Source organism: Urocampus carinirostris, chromosome 14 (assembly GCF_059441175.1).
Source record: "Urocampus carinirostris isolate Australia breed hairy pipefish chromosome 14, RoL_Ucar_1.0, whole genome shotgun sequence".
NCBI lineage: Eukaryota > Metazoa > Chordata > Actinopteri > Syngnathiformes > Syngnathidae > Urocampus > Urocampus carinirostris.
This window is the reverse complement of record NC_142362.1, coordinates 35,843,377-35,863,074: the sequence shown is the minus strand read 5'-3', so window position 1 is coordinate 35,863,074 and position 19,698 is coordinate 35,843,377. Positions and strand designations below refer to the sequence as shown.

The 19,698-nt window shown below is 44.4% G+C and overlaps 1 non-coding gene and 1 pseudogene across 1 annotated transcript; one reads left to right on the top strand and one right to left on the bottom strand.

Moving 5' to 3' along the window:
• Positions 1–5,967: 5,967 nt before the first annotated feature.
• LOC148353318 (uncharacterized) lies at positions 5,968–7,204 on the bottom strand (annotated as a pseudogene).
• A 9,116-nt stretch (positions 7,205–16,320) lies between these two features.
• On the top strand, positions 16,321–16,402 carry trnas-gcu (transfer RNA serine (anticodon GCU)). The gene has a single exon. It is a non-coding gene; the product is annotated as a tRNA-Ser (tRNA).
• The last annotated feature ends 3,296 nt before the right edge of the window (positions 16,403–19,698 follow it).

The window sequence follows — 19,698 nt, the reverse complement described above, 5'->3', positions numbered from 1 at the left end:
AGATCAGCTGATGCTAGCCACACCTTCTGGCCCACCTGGTACTTCGGAGCAGGACTCCTCCGTCGATTAGCTCCAACGGCATGAGTCTTGCTAGCCCGAAGGAGTGTGGCCCGAGCACGAGCCCAAGTTCGCCGACAGCGACGTGCATTCGCCGTAGCTGACGGGCAGTTTACTTCCTCTTCTTGACTAGGGAACATAGGGGGTTGGTACCCATACACACACTGGAAGGGGGACATTCCAGTGGATGAGCTAACCAAGGAATTGTGAGCATATTCCACCCATGCCAATTGCCGAGCCCAGGACAACGGTTCGCTAGAGACCATGCAGCGAAGTGCCGTTTCCAAATCTTGGTTCACTCGTTCAGACTGCCCATTGGATTGAGGGTGGAACCCTGATGAGAGGCTGACAGAGGCACCCAACAGACGACAAAACTCCTTCCAAAACGCGGATGAGAACTGGGGACCACGGTCAGAAACAATGTCCAGAGGGATGCCATGGAGGCGGAACACATGCTGCTGGACTATCATTGCAGTTTCCTTGGCGGAGGGGAGCTTCGGTAGTGCCACGAAATGGACCATCTTACTGAATCGGTCCACGATAGTTAGTACAGTCGTCATCCCCTCGGATACTGGCAACCCCGTCACAAAGTCCAAGGAGATGTGGGACCATGGGCGGCGGGGAACCGGAAGTGGATGTAACAGACCGGCCGGACGTTGGTGGGATGTTTTGTTCTGGGCGCACACTTGACAGGCGGAGACATATTCCCTAACGTCCTTGGCCATGGTAGGCCACCAGAAGCGTCGGGACAAGAAACTGTGAGTCCGAGCCGACCCCGGATGGCAAGAAAAGTGAGAATTGTGCCCCCATTGGAGGACCTCGGACCGTAAGGGTTCGGAGACGAATAGTCGACCCTCGGGACAGGAGCTGGGGCCCGCCTGATCGGGTATCGCCTCTCTGACTCGGGACTCGATATCCCAGGAGACTGCTGCCACCATACAGGAAGCTGGGAGGACCGTTGCGGGACCCTGAGGTGTGTCATTGGAATTCTGGAATTGTCGGGAGAGCGCGTCGGGTTTCACATTTCGAGATCCGGGTCTGTAGGACAGAGTGAAGTTAAAGCGGGTGAAAAACAGGGCCCAACGTGACTGGCGAGGATTGAGCCGCTTGGCCGATCTAATATATTCTAAGTTCTTGTGGTCAGTCCAAACTATGAACGGCACCGTTACCCCCTCCAACCAATGCCGCCATTCCTCCAGGGCTAGCTTGACGGCCAACAACTCACGATCCCCCACGTCGTAGTTGCGTTCGGCCGGGGACAACCGCCGGGAAAAGAAGGCGCACGGGTGCATCTTCTGGTCCTTGTCCGACCGCTGGGACAGGACAGCACCCACTCCCACATCTGAGGCGTCCACCTCCACTACCAGTTGGCGTGCAGGGTCCGGTACCTGGAGTATGGGGGCCGTAGAGAAATGGGTTTTTAGACGGTTGAAAGCTGCATTAGCCTCGGAAGACCACCGAAATGGCTCTCTAGGACTGGTAAGAAGCGTGAGGGGAGCTGCCACCGAACTGTAGTTCCTGATGAACCTCCGGTAGAAATTGGCAAAACCAAGGAATTGTTGGAGCTTTTTCCGAGACTCAGGGACAGGCCAAGAGGTGACTGCTGATACCTTGGCAGGATCCATCTGAAGGGTCCCCTCCGCCACGATGTAGCCCAGGAACGAGACTGTCTTGGCGTGAAACTCGCACTTCTCTGCCTTAACAAATAAAGAGTTCTCTAGGAGACGACGGAGAACCAGCTGGACATGTTTTCGGTGTTCATCGAGGGACTTTGAGAAAATCAAGATATCGTCCAGATACACAAAAACAAAACGATTAAGCACATCTCGTAAAATGTCATTTACCAAAGATTGGAAAACAGCTGGAGCATTGGTTAATCCGAACGGCATTACCAGATACTCGTAGTGACCGTTGGGTGTGTTGAATGCCGTCTTCCACTCATCACCCTCCCGGATTCGGACTAAGTGGTAGGCGTTGCGCAGATCAAGTTTAGTGAAGACCGTGGCCCCCTGTAGAAGCTCAAAAGCAGAGGCAAGCAGCGGCAAGGGATAGCGATTTTTAACCGTGATTTCATTAAGGCCCCGATAATCTATACAGGGCCGGAGTGACCCGTCCTTTTTTCCCACAAAAAAGAACCCCGCCCCAGCAGGAGAAGAGGAGGGTCGAATGATACCAGCCGCCAAGGCATCGGAAATGTATTCCTCCATGGCCTTCCTCTCGGGAACGGACAAGGAGTAGAGGCGGCCCCGAGGAGGAGCAGACCCCGGCAGGAGATCAATTGCGCAGTCATAAGGCCTATGAGGGGGCAAGGAAGAGGCCTTAGCTTTACTGAAGACCTCCTGTAGGTGGTGGTAACAGGCTGGGACCTTGGACAGATTGGGTGGAGCCCTCGTGGAAACAGGATGATTTGGGTAAGGAGCGGCTTGCAGACAGGTTTGGTGACAGTCCATGCCCCATTCAAGTATCGACCCAGTGCGCCAGTCGAAATGGGGGTTGTGTTGCACCAACCAAGGATGACCCAGGACAAGGGGTTGGTTAGGGGAGTGGAGTAAGTGAAATCGGATCTTCTCTCTGTGATTTCCAGACAACTGTAGTTCAATGGGTTCCGTTATTTGAGATACGGTGCCTAATAGGCGGCCATCCAAAGCCCGAGCTGATACCGGGTTAGGAAGGGTTTCAACAGGTATCCCCATCTTGTGTGCGAGTGACAAATCCAGGATATTTGTTTCAGCACCAGAATCGATGAGGGCATGGAAGGGTTGAGATGTACCGGAAATAATGAGATTTGCCCGGAGAACAGGTCTATCAGTCTTGGGGGACGATACTAAAGCTGAGCTCAATCGGATGTCCCCTATATCCGACGAGCGTTGGCTTTTAACGGGCAATTGACCACCCTATGTCCCTGGCCGCCGCAGTAATAACATAGCCGTTCAGTACGCCTTCGCTGGCGTTCTTCGACGGAGAGAAAGGTGCGGTCCACCTCCATCATCTCATGAGGTGCGGTAGAATTGGTTGGGGGGTTCGGTATCTTACTAATGTCTTGACTTAGCCGGGTGATGGGTTGGCTGGGATCTTCTCTCTCTCTGCGTCTTGCCTGAACCCTACGGTCGATCCGGGCGGTCAGTTCGATAGCATTGTCAAGAGTTACCGGAGGAGCGTGGGAAACCAATTCGTCTTTGATATAACCGGACAAGCTATGGAGGTAGGCGTCGACCAGCGCCTCTTCGTTCCAGTGACTCTGGGCTGCTAGTGTGCGAAAGTCAATGGCATAGTCGGCAATGGAGCGTCTCCCCTGGCGAATGTTCAAGATTGAACGAGCAGCATCGACTGATGAGGCTCCAGAATCAAAAACTTTAATCATCTCCTGGCTTAGCAAATTAAAAGAGGTGCATGCTGTCGCCCCCCGTTCGTATTCTGCCGTTCCCCAAAGGCGGGCTCTGCCAGTCAGATGATTTATCACAAAAGCCACCTTCGCCTTTTCGTTCACAAAGGCTCGCGGTTGTAGATCAAAAATTAGTCGGCAATTTATAAGAAAGGGGCGGACCTGGGCGGGCTCTCCACTGAATCTCTCTGGCGAACCTACTCGTGGTTCAACACTGCCGACCTGATCAGAAAGGGGCGGAACTGGATCTTGTGCTCGTGTTGCCGGGGGAGCTTCGCACTGTTCAAAAAATTCTTGGTGACGTCGTACTTGCCGGACTAGTGTGGATACGTCGTGGACGATCTGTTGTATTGCGCCTTCGGTGTGTTGTAGGCGCTGTAGCGCGGATTCCTGTTCGGCATTTCCGCATCTCTCAGAGGTGGGACGAACTGTCGCTGGATCCATGCTTTGGTTCGAGTGTTCTGTCATGGAACAGAACAAGGACTCGGATCCAATAGCGTCAGTTAAAGGCTTTATTGTGACAAGATTCGGTGGAGCAGGCTTGGGACGTCGAGCCTTGGCAGTGGAAAGCCTCTTGGGACGATATGGCAACTCCGTGGTGAAAACGCGTGGCGAAACGTAGCAGGTAAGTCGGTGGCCGGGGCGGAAGAGTAGATCGTAAACTTTTAACAGACAAGGGTCAGGCAACGAGAATCAGACTTGGAATATACATGGGCTTGTGGTACCTTGAATGTTGGAGGTTCACTCGGGAAATGAGGAAGACACTCGAACGTCCATCTCTGGACGCTGACAGCTTATGTAGTAGACTTCCACCAATCAAGAGATCGCGTTCCAGCACACCAGCTGATTACCTCAGGTGACTCCGGTTAGGTAATCACGACAAGAATGCTCTTTTTTTATTCATGTTTGTTTGTTCTGTGTTGTTGCAAAAACTTGCTTTATTTAACACTAGCACTACCAGAGAGGGATCAAATGATCTTTTTGTGCAGAAACTCCAGAGAGGGATTAACTGACCCCAGAGATTTCACCTAATATCCTGCCTTTGGGTGTGAAAGGCTGCCTTTGAAAACGTGGCCATTACTCGGGCACTACAGGGGGGGGGCACATGCTTGTAGTTTTGTCCTGTAGTGCATACCTGTCAACCTCCACGGCTCCATGACCGTACAAACTGTCGTATTTTCCCCTACAAAATACAAAATAATCGTACACCATTTTTTTCAGAATTATGCATGATGGGAAATCCCCAGGCGGTAGACGCATGCGCACATTAGCATCAAACCGCTTGCTTTGTTTGCAACGAAAAAAAACAATACAGAGATAGAGGCTTCTGCAGCGAACTCCTTTGACTTGATTGATTTGCCGTTTAGTGATAGTCGATGTATACCGGATGGTACCCATAATTGACAAATTTGCGTTTTTCCGTACGGATTTCCTTGTACGTCGTACTCGTCTTAAAATGCATAAAAAACGTAATTTGTATGGCAAAACCGTACAGGTTGACAGACATGGGTAGTGTATTACGTAAGTGTAAGTACAGCCCAGGACAATGTGGTAAAAAATGTTGTAAAATGATCATGACACTGATCATGGAATGTCATAAGCAGTATTGGGTGAAACTAGTTATTAAGTAACCAGTTACTGTAACTATATTTCTTTTAAAGTAACCAAATCATGTAAGAGATTACAATTGCTAAACTAGTAATTTAATGAGTTACTTATCCAGTAATTAGCTACTTTAGTTACTTTTAGATCAGGGGATGGTGTCATAATAGTCTGTGGTTTGCAATAATCTGTGGTCTGTGCAGCCCTTTGAGACTCGTGATTGAGGGCTATACAAATAAACATGACTTGACTTGTATATTAAATAAATACCTTTATTATTGATAAATGTCCTGTTTTTGCTCTGAGTGTCTGACAATTAACCTGCCCTAATGTCACTGTCCTTTGGCTTAATATTTTATTTCTATGTAAAAGTCTGACATTTGATGCATTTTAAACAGATCTTTTGGAGTTTAACTTTATCTAAATGGTTTTTTTAAACAAACAGCAAATATGATTTTCCGCTTTTTATTTGTGACACAAAGAAGTCCAAAGGCTATGTAACTCAGTAACTTTCTAGCGGCAAGTAGCGTAACCAATTACTTTTTTGACAACTAGTAATTTGTATCTTATTACCTTTTCAAAGTAACCCACCTAACACTGGTCATGATAAAAAATAAACAAAAACACCAGTGTATTGTTTTCATGTTCTTTATTTTTTCCTTTTGTTATTGAAATCCAAACTTGTAAAAAAAAATGCAAGTAATACAAGAATTCCACTAATCTGTACATATTTACATTAGTAATCATGACATATCCTGCCGTGTGAATGACATTTCAGCACACCTCAGATGCAGTGTCAGTATCAGAACACAGTGTCTCCTTATTTCATTTGACACAGGTGTGCTTGTAGCAGTGAACACACTCGGACAGTTGTGGGGTTCTGTGAGCATCGAAGCTTGACCTAGCACTTGTCTCTTTTCCCAGGGCTAGGTGTGACAGGTTGCTGCAGAAGGTTTTGCTCTGAGTCCACTTTCTTCGCACTCACGAGAGTTAGCCAACTCATTCGCCAACTTTACCAGGAAGTCCACTTGTCTCTCCTGTAGACCGGATGCAAAATATGAGCATTCAGTGCTGCCTTGTCAATCTTGTTGTAGAACATGTCAATCATGTTGTAGAACACAGCGACTGGCCATCTCCGTGTGACTGCCCGCAAAGTGTACTCTCACACTATCTGGTCCATCACATCTACTCCGCACTTGGTGGTGTTGTACTGTGTCGCAGTGTTTGGCTTCCTTTTGGTGTCAGTCTCAACCACAGAATGCATGCTGCTGAGGACGTAAACAGTCTTCTTCTGTTTTGGTGCATATACTGTAAGTGATGCTTCTATGGTTGAAAACACTTGTGTGGTGAATTCAGTCTGGACTTTATTTCTTGTTGATTGAGGAATATCGCGGCAAATCTTGACTGTCCCAAGGGTGGAGGTTTTCTGGTGACGCAGACGTTTCACAAGAGACAGCGATGTGAAAAAGTTGTCAGTAGTTAGAATTCTGCCCTTATCCATGAGTGGCTCAATGAGCTTCATCACTACACTCTCGGACATTCTTTCCCCGCTTGCACGACTTGTAACCTTGCGAAGGTATGGGAGGACATTGCAAATCTACTTTGTTTCTCAGGTCACATGCCACCTAAAACTTAAAGCCAAACTCGTCAGGTTTGTTGCAATGGACTGCAGGGAACCGCACCGAGTCTTTGATAGGGAAAGGTTTTCATCTATAGTGATGTATCGACCAGGGTTGTAGGATTCCATGCAGTTATTGTCAAACGATCCCCAAACTTCTGAAATAGCAGCGAACTCATCAGCATCAGTCTCTGCTCTCTCACTGCGTGTGAACATGTCATCAAAGCGTAGGGGTTACATGATGTTTTGGAAGCGGTTCTGGGCCATATTAACACTAATGAATGGGTTTCCAAGTTTGGTGGACCAGTTGTCACTTAGGGCTGGCAAATGGGTCACCCCCTGCATGATTATGAAAATAAATGCCATCAGTTCTGGGAACTCCATAAACCAACCTTACGAAGAATGGCAAGAGTTATAAAACACAGGAAGCTCTGAAGACTCCTGCCAATACTTCTCCTGGCCTTGGCCATTGACTCTCCATTTGCGGCGTATGGCTCTGTTTGAAGGAATTGGCGACATTTCCCCACCTGTTCTTCACACAACATGGTACTGTTTATAGCAATCTCAATGGGTTCATTTTGCAACCGAGCGCTCTTTTCTGGCAGTGGAGTTGAAGTCTCTTCAGTTACACAGAAAACAAATAGAAATGAGTTTTACATTTTATATTATTAACGATAAACTAATAAACACTAGACTTTTTCATATTTCAGAATCACACAGCTGAAGTAGTCCAAGCCTTTTATTGTTTTTGGCAAAATATTAAAGAAAAAAAGATCTGTGTCCAAAAAAGTAGCATACTTTGAAAAAATATATTAAAGCCTAATATTTGAGTATATTACAGAAAATATTGAATTTATCACAATATGCTATTTTTTCTTAGAAGTACCTGTATACCTATACCTCATTTAAAATATTAATAGTGATTCCCTTTGCTTTTGGTTCTTACTTAATATACTGTAAGTGTCATGGTTGCCTTGGCGACCGGTCTGCCCTGCCCCCTGGGCACCAGCTGAAGCAGTTCAACTAATTGCGTGTCTGCTATTTAAGGCCGGATTGTGGGTTTTGCGGGTGCTGGCTCATTATACCTTTTCTGTTCTGTCATGCCTTGTCCTGTTTAGTTGAGTTGGAAGAAACCTGTGTTTGCACGTTTTTGTTAAAGCCTGTTTGTTCTGTCTTGTCCCTGAGTTTTGGACAACTTTTATTTTGGTAAATAAAAGTTTTTGATCGTCACGCAATTGAGTTCTTCCTTCCTGCCTCCTGCCCCGTTCTGGTCCGGTCACCCCTTCCACCTCGGGACAGAATGAGCCAGCCAACATTTTAACTCAGCGAACGATCCCTGCGCGATTTGGGGAGAGCTGGAGGACGCCGTTTGGCAAGCACCCATTGAGGTATCCTTCCCTGCCCATTCGAACCACGGCCCCGCCCGTCGTGGCCTATGCTGTGCCTTGAATGGGGTCCCGGGAGGATTTGACGCCTGCCAGTCCAACTCCCCGTCCTGCCGGTCCGACGCCCCGTCCTGCCGGTCCGACTCCCCGTCCTGCCGGTCCGACCCCGACTCCGCTGCATGCCAGTCCGACCCCGACTCCGCTGCATGCCAGTCCGACCCCGACTCCGCTGCCTGCCAGTCCGACCCCGACTCCGCTGCCTGCCAGTCCGACTCCGCCTGTCCTGTTTTCGCCTGTCCAGTTTGCCCGCCGGACCCCCCCTGCCGAGCGCCGATTCCTATCCGCCCGACGCAGATGGCGCCTGCCTCTCCCCGTTCCTGCGTGTTCGGAGGAGGGAGCGGGGTTGCCCCAATCGTGAGCGTCTAACCATTCCGGGGCGCGAGGTAGTAATTTTTTCTTTTTTGGGACCTCGGGAGCTGTCCCTTAAAGGGGGGGCTCTGTCATGGTTGCCTTGGCGACCGGTCTGCCCCGCCCCCTGGGCACCAGCTGAAGCAGTTCAACTAATTGCGTGTCTGCTTTTTAAGGCTGGATTGTGGGTTTTGCGGGTGCTGGCTCATTATACCTTTTCTGTTCTGCCATGCCTTGTCCTGTTTAGTTGAGTTGGAAGAAACCTGTGTTTGCACGTTTTTGTTAAAGCCTGTTTGTTCTGTCTTATCCCTGAGTTTTGGACAACTTTTTTTTTTGGTAAATAAAAGTTTTTGATCGTCATGCAATTGAGTTCTTCCTTCCTGCCTCCTGCCTCCGTTCTGGTCCGGGCACCCCTTCCATTCCGTGACAGTAAGTGTAAATCTGATCTGAACCAGGACTAAACCAGGCCTAAAGATTAAATAAAAAAATCACTTGTCACAGTAGCTCAAAGTACAAACGGTAGGAAAAAGTCCGTTGTGCATGCAATTCAACATAAGTGACTTATTAAAATAAGAATAATAAATAGAAAACACGTGGCTTCACTTGTGTATGAAAACAGTTATCTGAATAGCAGTATTGTGTTCTATACAGTGTGTTAAGTTATAAAGTGATAAGTGGCCACTACATCTGACAAAGTATTATCCTGCTCTAAATGGTCTGAACCCCCTTGTTTGATTACAAAGTAGTCATGGGATGAAAACTGTATTTTTGGGAAAGCTTACCAGAGGACTGCTCAGATTCTGTATCCAGCTGTTCATCTACAGTGCATCCGGAAAGTATTCACAGCGCTTCACTTTTTCCACATTTTGTTATGTTACAGCCTCATTCCAAATTGTATTAATTCAATCTCTTATCTAAAAATTCTACACAAAATACATTATGACAATGTGAAAAAGTTTTTTTTTTACTTTTTTTGAATTTATTAAAAATAGAAAACTAAGAAATCACATTTACATAAGTATTCACAGCCTTTGCCATGAAGCTCAAAATTGAGCTCAGGTGCATCTTTTTTCCACTGATCATCCTTGAGATCTTTCTACAGCTTAATTGGAGTCCACCTGCAGTAAATTCAGCTGATTGGACATGATTTGGAAAGGCACACACCTGTCTATATAAGGTCCCACAGTTGAGTGTGCATGTCAGAGCACAAACACCAAGCATGAAGTCAAAAGAACTGTCTGTAGACCTGCGAGACAGGATTGTCTTGAGGCACAAATCTGGGGAAGGATACAAAAAGTATTCTGCTGCTTTGAAGGTCCCAATGAGCACAGTGGGCTCCATTATTCGTAAATGGAAGACATTTGTAACCACCAGGACTCTTCCTAGAGCTGGCCGGCCTTCTAAACTGAGCGATCGGGGAAGAAGGGCCTTAGTCAGGGAGGTGACCAAGAACCTGATGGTCACTCTGTCAGAGCTCCAGCGTTCCTCTGTGGAGAGAGGTGAGCCTTTCAGAAGGACAAGCAACTCTGCAGCAATCCACCAATCAGGCCTGTATGGTAGAGTGGCCAGACGAAAGCCATTCCTTAGTAAAAGGAACATGGAAGCCCGTCTGGAATTTGCCAAAAAGCACCTGAATGACTCTCTGACCATGAGAAACAAAATTTTCTGGTCTGATGAGACAAAGATTGAACTGTTTGGTGTGAATGCCAGGCGCCATGTTTGGAGGAAACCAGGCACTGCTCATCACCAGGCCAGTGAAGCATGGTGGTGGCAGCATTATGCTGAGGGGATGTTTTTCAGCAGCAGGAACTGGCAGACAAGTCAGGATAGAAGGAAAAATGAATGCAGCAATATATAGAGATATCCTGGATGAAAACCTGCTCCAGAGCGCTCTTGACCTCAGGCTGGGGCGAAGGTTCATTTTTCAGCAGGACAACGACCCAAAGCACACAGCCAAGATCTCAAAAGATTGGCTTCAGAACCACTCTGTGAATGTCCTGGAGTGGCCAAGCCAGAGTCCAGACTTGAATCCGATCGAACATCTCTGGAGAAATCTGAAAATGGCTGTACACAAACGTCTCCCATCCAACCTGATTGAGCTTGAGACTTATTGCAAAGAAGAATGGGCAAAACTGCCTAAAGATAGGTGTGCTAAACTTGTGGGATCATATTCAAAAAGACTTGAGGCTGTATTTGCTGCCAAAGGTGGATCAACAAAGTATTAAGCAAAGGCTGTGAATACTTATGTAAATGTGATTTCTTAGTTTTCTATTTTTAATAAATTCCCCCCCCCAAAAAACCTTTTCACATTGTCATAATGAAGTATTTTGTGTCGAATTTTGAGATAAGAGATTAAATTAATACAATTTGGAATGAGGCTGTAACATGACAAAATGTGGAAAAAGTGAAGCGCTGTGAATACTCTCCGGATGCACTGTATATATATATATATATATATATATATATATATATATATATATATATATATATATATATATATATATATATATATATATAATGTTTTTAAATCTACGCACATGATATGCTATTTCTAAACAACACTGGACCTTAAACATTTAAAGGTTAAAAAAAGGTGGTTTTTGGGCCTTTCTGCTGATGAAGAGTTGCAACTCATCCTTTGTTGTGGTGTGGGCTTAGTGTTTGGTGTCAGGTTGGGAAGAGGGAAGCGGAATGAATGTTTGAATGTGAGTGTGTTCTAGGTTCTAGCCACCTCCCATGAGGAGGATATGGCTTTGATATATACTAGATAGAGAATTTCTTTTCCCCCATGTTTTAGTATTTCGATGAATAATATCTCATCTCAACTCATCTCATTTCATTAGCTGCACCGCTTATCCTCAGTAGGGTCGCAGGGGTGCTGGAGCCCATCCCAGCAATCTTCGGGCAGGGGACAGAGGGGAATTGATAATAAAGGGATTAAAGCAACAGAAACAACCTGAAGAGTCCTTTTAGACCTGAAAGAGACAGCTCATTGTAGTGAGCGGAGTCAAAAAAGCCTGTTCTCCAAAAATAGTCAGATGTTCCTTCTCTACTAAGTAACTGTTGTCAAAGATTTTCACTGCGGTTTTTAGTAATTTCTTCATACAACTTGTTTTTAAGGTAATGGAAAGAGTTACTTTCCCTATCAACTAGTTACTTCAATATACTGCTTATTTTTAAGGTAACTGGAATAGTTACTTTCACTGGTCACTAGTTACTTTTACAATAAAGTAATTAAGTTACTAACTTTTGGGAGAAGGTAGTAACTATAACTAATTACTTTTTAAGTCGCAGTGTTGACATTTTTAAATGTCAAAAGGTTGACATGTATGCCCTTGAGAAAAACTGGGTATTCATTTGTTATAATTTTGCTGAAAGTTTGGTTTTTACTATATATTTAATTAACCACTTTTTTAATGCTAAAAATGAGCAAAAATTATCTTCCTGTTTTCTTTTTCATTTCTTTATTTCTTTATGGTAAAATGACCAAATAATAATTAAAAACAGGAGGAAAATTATGCCTAGCTTTGGCGATATCCAATTGACATATTTAATACCGCAGGTCATTGCTTGATGTTATGCAGCTTATTTTTCTCTTGTGCCTCTCAGCATTGTCTTACCCACCCTTTGGTTGATTGAAGTGTTCACCTTTTGCCATCTTATTAAAAGTCCACAAATACAGTAATAATACACGCTTATCCCGTTGGGAGCTATATTGTTCTTGTTGTTTCTTGTTATCTGGTCTACTTTTTCTTCCACATATCAAAGATAAACCATGGTTGGGTTTTGCAGAACCCTGTTTATCCTCTAAAAAAGGGCAAGTATCAAATACAGGGGACAATTTGACAAAGGAGGTTGAATCTAATCATGACCTGAGTTTTGCCAAAATGATGTAGAAAACAGAGTTTTCGGTGGTATGTGTACAGATTTGGGTTAAATGACTGAAATATTATGTATTACCTGGCTTACTGGCTGTCTAAAAAAGACCATATGAATGGAGACCCAATTCAACCAGTCACCATGTATGGGAAAGAAAAAAAGAATGAAAGAAAGACAAACATTACTTTTTGCGTACTATTTGGAAAAAAAATACATTACAAATGTATCATTTGCCAAATTGTTTGAATTAGTTATCTGGCTCCATTAACCAAACACAAACTTCATTCTCCTAACAATGCATGCTTCTTTCTTAATTTAGGGAAAATATTGACAAGAGACAGGCATTTCCACACGGGGGCAGATTTATTTTCTTAAAGTAATTAACTAAGTGAATTCCATTGAATTCAGCCGAATTATTGTCGAATTAGTCTAATTAGACATCACATGTGATGAAAACCATGGAGCGGTTGCTGCTGCACCACCTGAGGCTACAGGTCCGTCACGCCATCGACCCTCTGCAATTTGCTTACCAGGAGAAGGTGGGAGTGGAGGATGCTATAGTCTACATGCTACACCGATCCCTCTCTCACCTGGATAGGGCTAAGGGGGCTGTGAGGATTACCATTTTGGACTTCTCCAGTGCCTTCAATACCATACAGTCTCTGCTACTAGGTAGGAAACTGACAGAGATGGGAGTTAGCTCACAACTTGTAGAATGGATTACGGAATACCTGACAGGCAGACCCCAGTATGTGAAACAGGGGGGCTGTACTTTGGACACTGTGGTTAGCAGCACAGGATCTCCGCAGGGGACCGTGCTCTCTCCGTTCCTATTCACTCTGTATACATCGGACTTTCAGTACAACTCTGAGTCCTGCCACGTGCAAAAGTTTGCTGATGACACTGCGATCGTGGGATGTATCAGAAGTGGGCAGGAGGAGGAGTACAGGAAACTGATTCAGGACTTTGTCCAATGGAGCCACGCAAACCACCTGCACCTGAACACCACCAAGACCAGGGAGATGGTGGTGGACTTCAGGAGAACTCAAACTCACCCGGTTCCTGTAACCATCAAAGGAGAAGGTGTAGAATTTGTCCAGACCTACAAATACCTGCGTGTGCAGCTGGACAACAAACTGGACTGGACTGCCAACACAGAAGCTCTATGTAGGAAAGGTCAAAGCCGACTTTACCTCCTCAGAAGGCGGCCTCCTTCAACATCTGCAAAAAGCTCCTGAAAATATTCTATGAGACAGTTGTGGCAAGCGCCCTCTTCTATGCGGCAGCGTGTTGGGAAGGCAGCGTCATGAAGAAGGATGCCTCTCGTCTCAATAAACTGGCGAGGAAAGCGAGCTCTGTTGTGGGCACAGATCTGGACAGCCTGACAACAGTAGCTGAGAGACGGGCACTGAAAAAGCTGCGGTCAATCATGGACAATTCATCACATCCACTACAAAGCATTGTATCCAGACAGAAGAGCAGCTTCAGCGACAGACTGCTCTCACTGTCTTGTACCACGGACAGACTGAAGAGATCTTTTCTCCCTCATGCCATAAGGCTCTTTAACTCCACCCGGCGGAGTAAAGGCCAACATTACACCACACCCCCTACATTGCATATTACCATATTTTTATTGCAGTGTGTCTTTTATGTAGCACTATTTAAATACTCTATACAACACGCTACAGTGGGTATTAGCACGTCACATTGGGTATTTGTATATTGTATTCCTTTTGCTTTATTATTGTATTGTTCTCAGCGAAGGGATGCTGCTGGAAATGTGAATTTCCCTGCGGGGATGAATAAAGTATCTATCTATCTATCTATTTATCTATCTATCTAGTCTTCGTCCAGCCTCCCTCTCATTCTCGATCTGATCTCCCCATCTCTCTTCCTCCGTCTTCCGTCTTCCGTCTTCTTTTTCACAAGCTGGGGCATTGGCTCCTCCCCCATGGGTGGGCCAAGAACTCCCCACGTCGCCACCTCGTCTGACCGGTGCGTCACGAAGGCCTCCCCCCATCGGGCGTGTCAGGTGTCAGCTTATCAGCCAAACAATGTCTCTTTTCCCGCGTCACGGGCCCCTCTGGCGTCAGCCCTTGTCCCCGTTCTTGCTGTTTTTCTGTAAACATCATTCTTGTCTAGGTTACAATGACCTCACCCCACAGCTCAGCCAGTGAATATATTTTGTATTTAAATGTAATTTGTATTTGATCGTAAAAAGTCCCTTATAGTAAAAAATATATAAAATATAAAATCCTTCAGTACAATACAACAGTGGTGGGTCATCAGGGCGCTCAAGGCATCTGCTGGCCTAGACTAATATCTGAATCGTGTTACGTTTCTATTTTGTCTATTAATACTTACACCAACAGCCATTAAACTTCAAGAGACAGAGCTGTACAAGTTGTGTTGACTTGACAACTGGCGGCATGGCAACTGGGTGGTTATCACGCAGCCCCACAGTGCAGAGGTCTAAGGTTCGATTCCAGCCTCCCTGTGTGGAGTTTGCATGTTCTCCCCATCCCTTCGTGGGTTTCCTCCTACAATCCATAAACCTGCATGTCAGGGTAACTGGTTGGTAAAAATTGTCCCTAAGTGTGAATGAGCGAGAGTGGTGTCTTTCTCTATGTGTGTGGCTATCAGTTCAGGGTGTCCATTGCCTACTGCCTGAAAATAGCTGGGATGGACTCCATCACCCCTGCGACCTTGTTGAGGATAAGCGGCTCAGAACATCAATGGATGATTTAATAGCAACAACCCAAGCTCATGCTCGCGACCAGCTTGAATCTTTAGTCAGTTGGGTCTAAAATGTTAATTGGGTTAGGCTGAACTTCCGTTGTTGAATGTTTATTTCATAGTCTGGATCTTTTTTTTTACTACTTAGAGTTTGTTACAAAATACAGACTTTACGTGTCGTACGCCTGCCTGAGCCCCGCCCCTTTTAAAGGGCAGTGTCACATACCAAACAGGTGGCTTAAAGATAACCGGTGGGCGTGCTATTGACTATGGAGCCCAAAGGTAAAAAAAAGAAAAAAATCAAACATAAACCTTAATAATGTGATTGTATTTATTTTACCTTTTCAAAATGTTGCCATTTTATTTCATATAAGTGCATGCCAAGTAATACAGTATTGCACTCTGTTGCCCAGTAAGGGGCACATTATGCACCTTTGTTGTTGTTTTTCAAAGTAAGAAATACATTATTTGATTCCTTGATTGCATTTCTTTAATGTTATTCAAACAAATAAACATTCCGTAATTCATTAATATAGTCATGACATTAAACTTGAGGCGGTGTCACACAAAAGCATTGTCACTTCATTCTACACACACACACTCACACACACACACACACACACACACACACACACACACACACACACACACACACACACACACACACACACACACACACACACACACACACAACAAAGACACAAACAAACAAAGACACACACACGCACAAAGACACACACACACACACAAACAAAAAACAAAGACACACACACACACATAAACAAAGACACACACACATAAACAAAGACACACACACACACACACACACAAACAAAGACACAAAAGACACACACACACACACACACAAACAAAGACACACACACACACACACACAAACAAAGACACACACACACACACGAAGAGGAGCTGCGAGAGCAGTGCTTGTGGAATAAAATTAATTGAACCATTTAAAGGCGTGAAATGTCTCCGACGCTGCGTTGTTCACGGTTTTGTTTTGCCTTTTTTTTTAATCTAGCGATTGTCATCATTTAAGCCTAAGTAAAAGAGAATGAAAAATATGAACGGAAAACAATATCTTCCCAACATGCTTTGGTGCCTTCTTTTGATATGCAGTAAATGAAAGTAGTTAGTTCTAAGAATGCTTTCGACAAACTACCGTAGAAGTAGTGCAATGATGAAGACAGGAGCACAAGTTTAGTTCAGAATGATTATGAAACGCCGTGTTGCCACCAGACGAGGTGGCCGAGTGGTTAAGGCGATGGACTGCTAATCCATTGTGCTCTGCACGCGTGGGTTCGAATCCCATCCTCGTCGGTTCCTTTTGATATAACGCTAGTGCTAGTGTTTCTAATATACTATGTATGTAATCTTGTCATGCTTTTTCAAAAAGGTTTTTGGACGACTGTACAACTTTTTTCTCTTTAAAATGGACTATGCAGGGAGTGGGTAATAAGACGGTCCACTAGATGGCAGGGTACGGCCACTACAAGAGGACGCTTCTTAAAAAACTAACTTGTTTCGGTCTTTTGTGAATCATTGCGGCTGACCCATTGATTAACCTCTTGGAGTAGGTGGGGGGAAATAATTTTTTGGTATCTGTTACATTTTATGTGTTCCACCCGTGCGGTTAGACAGGTGCACTATTTTGTAATGCAGGCACTCAAGTTCCCGGTAAAGCTGATGAGCATACTTCTGTGTGCGAGTCTTCATTAAAAAATATCTAACATAAAATAGTATCGATCCGATACATGAAAATAAGGGATAGGATTGATTTATACCGACGCGACACAGTTACTTATTGCCTTGAAAAGTCTTGATCATTAAATAATTGAAGGCTTCCCCTCTTGAGATATTATATAATTTAGATAAACACAGCACAAACAATTTAGGCACTACAAATGTTTCAATCTTTTTAATTAAATAAATTCCAAACGTAAAAAGTATATAAAAGTATTTCTAATATAGCTGTTTCAGGAAAAAAACAAAGAGAGTCAAACAAAAAAGCAGCATGGTAACCAAAATACGAATAGGGTGTAAAAATCTGAACAAGACAACTATAGTACCTTCCATTGCACAATATCTTGAAAATAAAATCAGTACTGCAAATAAAGTCAATTTTATTTCACTGGCTTTGTTGCCATCGTGACAACAAATTAACAGATTTAACAGTATTATGTTGGGTGAGCTTTTTTTCAATACCAGTCCACTTTATAACAGAAATGTCACCTGGTACTATCCTTTTCAGTGGTTGAAAATAAGTCCACGCTTCCTTCCTATTTATAGCTTCCTGTTGGGTGGGCAAAAGATTTTGCTTTATCTTCAACCTGGCAGGTAAGATGCCGAAAGAGTGCCTTTTGGTCACACACTCAGCATACAGTTAAAGAGTGGCAGAGGGCGGGGGGTGAGAGAGAGAAGGGCTGTGCTGTCCACAGTACATAGAGAAGCGGTGTGTTGAGGATAATGGTGGAGGAGCAAAGTATAGACCCCAGTACAATAGTATCAATCTAATTCAAGTACCTGCTTAGTATCGATAAATTAATACTTTGGATCAATCCACCCCCCCCCCTATATCGGAGCTGGAATAGAGTGCTTCGAGGTCCTAAGATTACCCACAATGCATTGCTGGCGGCCATTTTGGAAGTCCACAAAGCTTTTCACTTCATTGTTATTGTTCAGCGAACCAGTTAGATTCTACATTGTAATGCCGAATACGTGCGTTATTGTTGGCTGTTGTAGCCGAGGGGAAAGGGTGGGAAGGACTTCTTTAGACTTCCGAAGTGTGTTTACGATCAGGGGATTGAAGCTCAGGAGAAAAGTGAACGGCGAAGACGAATGTGGCTGGCAGCTATCAACCGGTCGAATTTGCCAAAGCTTGACTGTGTTCGTGTTTGTTCTGACCACTTTCTGACAGGTAAATTGAATTATTTATGATGTAGAAATAAATTTTAAAAAGGTTATGGGACATGTGTACTTCATGTACTTCTGTCGACACCATTCAAGTATGGCTAGGTTAAATACTGTAGGTGTGTGCACAGACACATCCCGAACCCAACCAGACACAAATCTGTCGTAGGCTTCCATACTTTTGTAATTTTTAAAATCCTTCAGTTCACAAAAGGGACTTGGGTGGAAAATAAGATAGTTAACAAGTTCGATGTAAGTCACATACGGCAACAAATCGGGATCAGACTTCCAGTCCTTGTTTTTAATTTTGTAGGGATCCAATTTTCCAATAAAATGCAACTTCGCAGCGTACCGCTCGCGTGCTTGCTTGTCTAAACTCTCCACGTAGTTTTCCATAGTGTTGATGGACAAAATCCGTACACAAACGAAGCTAGTTGAGTAAATAAATAGACAAACTGAGTAAATATTTGCTCCTCTCGCTATCACCGCTTGTAATCGACAGACTTCCAAGATGGCGGCACAAAGCCGCGTTACTATTTTTAGCACAAAGCGCGGAGCCCTCTATATAACCCGATTCGACCCGATGGAAGACGAGTTCTGAAACCATAATTCAGCTGATAAGTTCCATAATAAAATTTTTAAATGTTGGATGGCAAAACACATTTATGTTTGTGTGGCCCTGAGAATCTTTGAGTTTTAAAGAAAAGGGCAGTACATAATACTAAACACATTCTGACAAAGTTCATTGACCCTGCTCGATTTCACATCCTCTCAAATTAAATCAATGAAGAAGTCATATATAGGAACTGAAATTTTAAAAGCAGAAAGAGGTCACACTTTTCCAACTGCAGTAAAGGTTCTTTCTCATAAGCAGTGGGGCCCCCAGCAAGAAGGGTTCATGCCCAAATTCAAGCACTTTCCAAGGATTTTCAAAGCCATTTATTCCCTGTACTTAATAAGATATAAAAACAATTACAAAAATTACAATGAACCAATCAGTAATAAAGCAATCCATAATTTGCTAGGGGCTGCCTCCTAGAGGTAAAAAATATCTCATTCATTAGAAATTTCAAAGGTTGACATTTCTACTTATTTTACATTTGGCGGCGCCCTCTGTTGGCTGCGGCTGCATCGGCTCGCTACAACGGGTCAGGTGTATCGACATTTCGTTCTTACAAAGAATGACAATACAAAGGAAATTATTATTATTATTATTATTTACGAGCCTCACCTAGGGCGGCACATCGGCTGAATGGTTAGCACAACGGCCTCACAGTTCTGATGTCCCGGGCCTACCTGTACGGAGTTTGCATGTCCTCCCTGTGCCTGTGAGAGTTTCTTCCGGGCACTCCCACATTCCAAAGACATGTATAGCAGGTCAATTGGCAGTTCAAAAATTTTCTTGGAAAGAATGGTTGTCTGTCTCCACATGCCCTGCGACTGGTTGGCAACCAGTTAAGGGTATTACCCGCCCACTGCTCGGAATCAGTTTAGGTGGGCTTCAGGACCCTAGAGACCCTAGAGAGGATAAGCGGTGCAGAAGATGGATGGCATGATTGTCCGCCATCTTGCTGCTATTGGTACCTTGAAAAACCAGTGCTTTATGGTAGCTTTGAGTCCCCGTAGTTTGTATCATTCCCTGTCATTTTTATCAAACCTTTTTGGTTGCATGAGAAAATACTACATCTAGTGGTCAAGTAATGCAC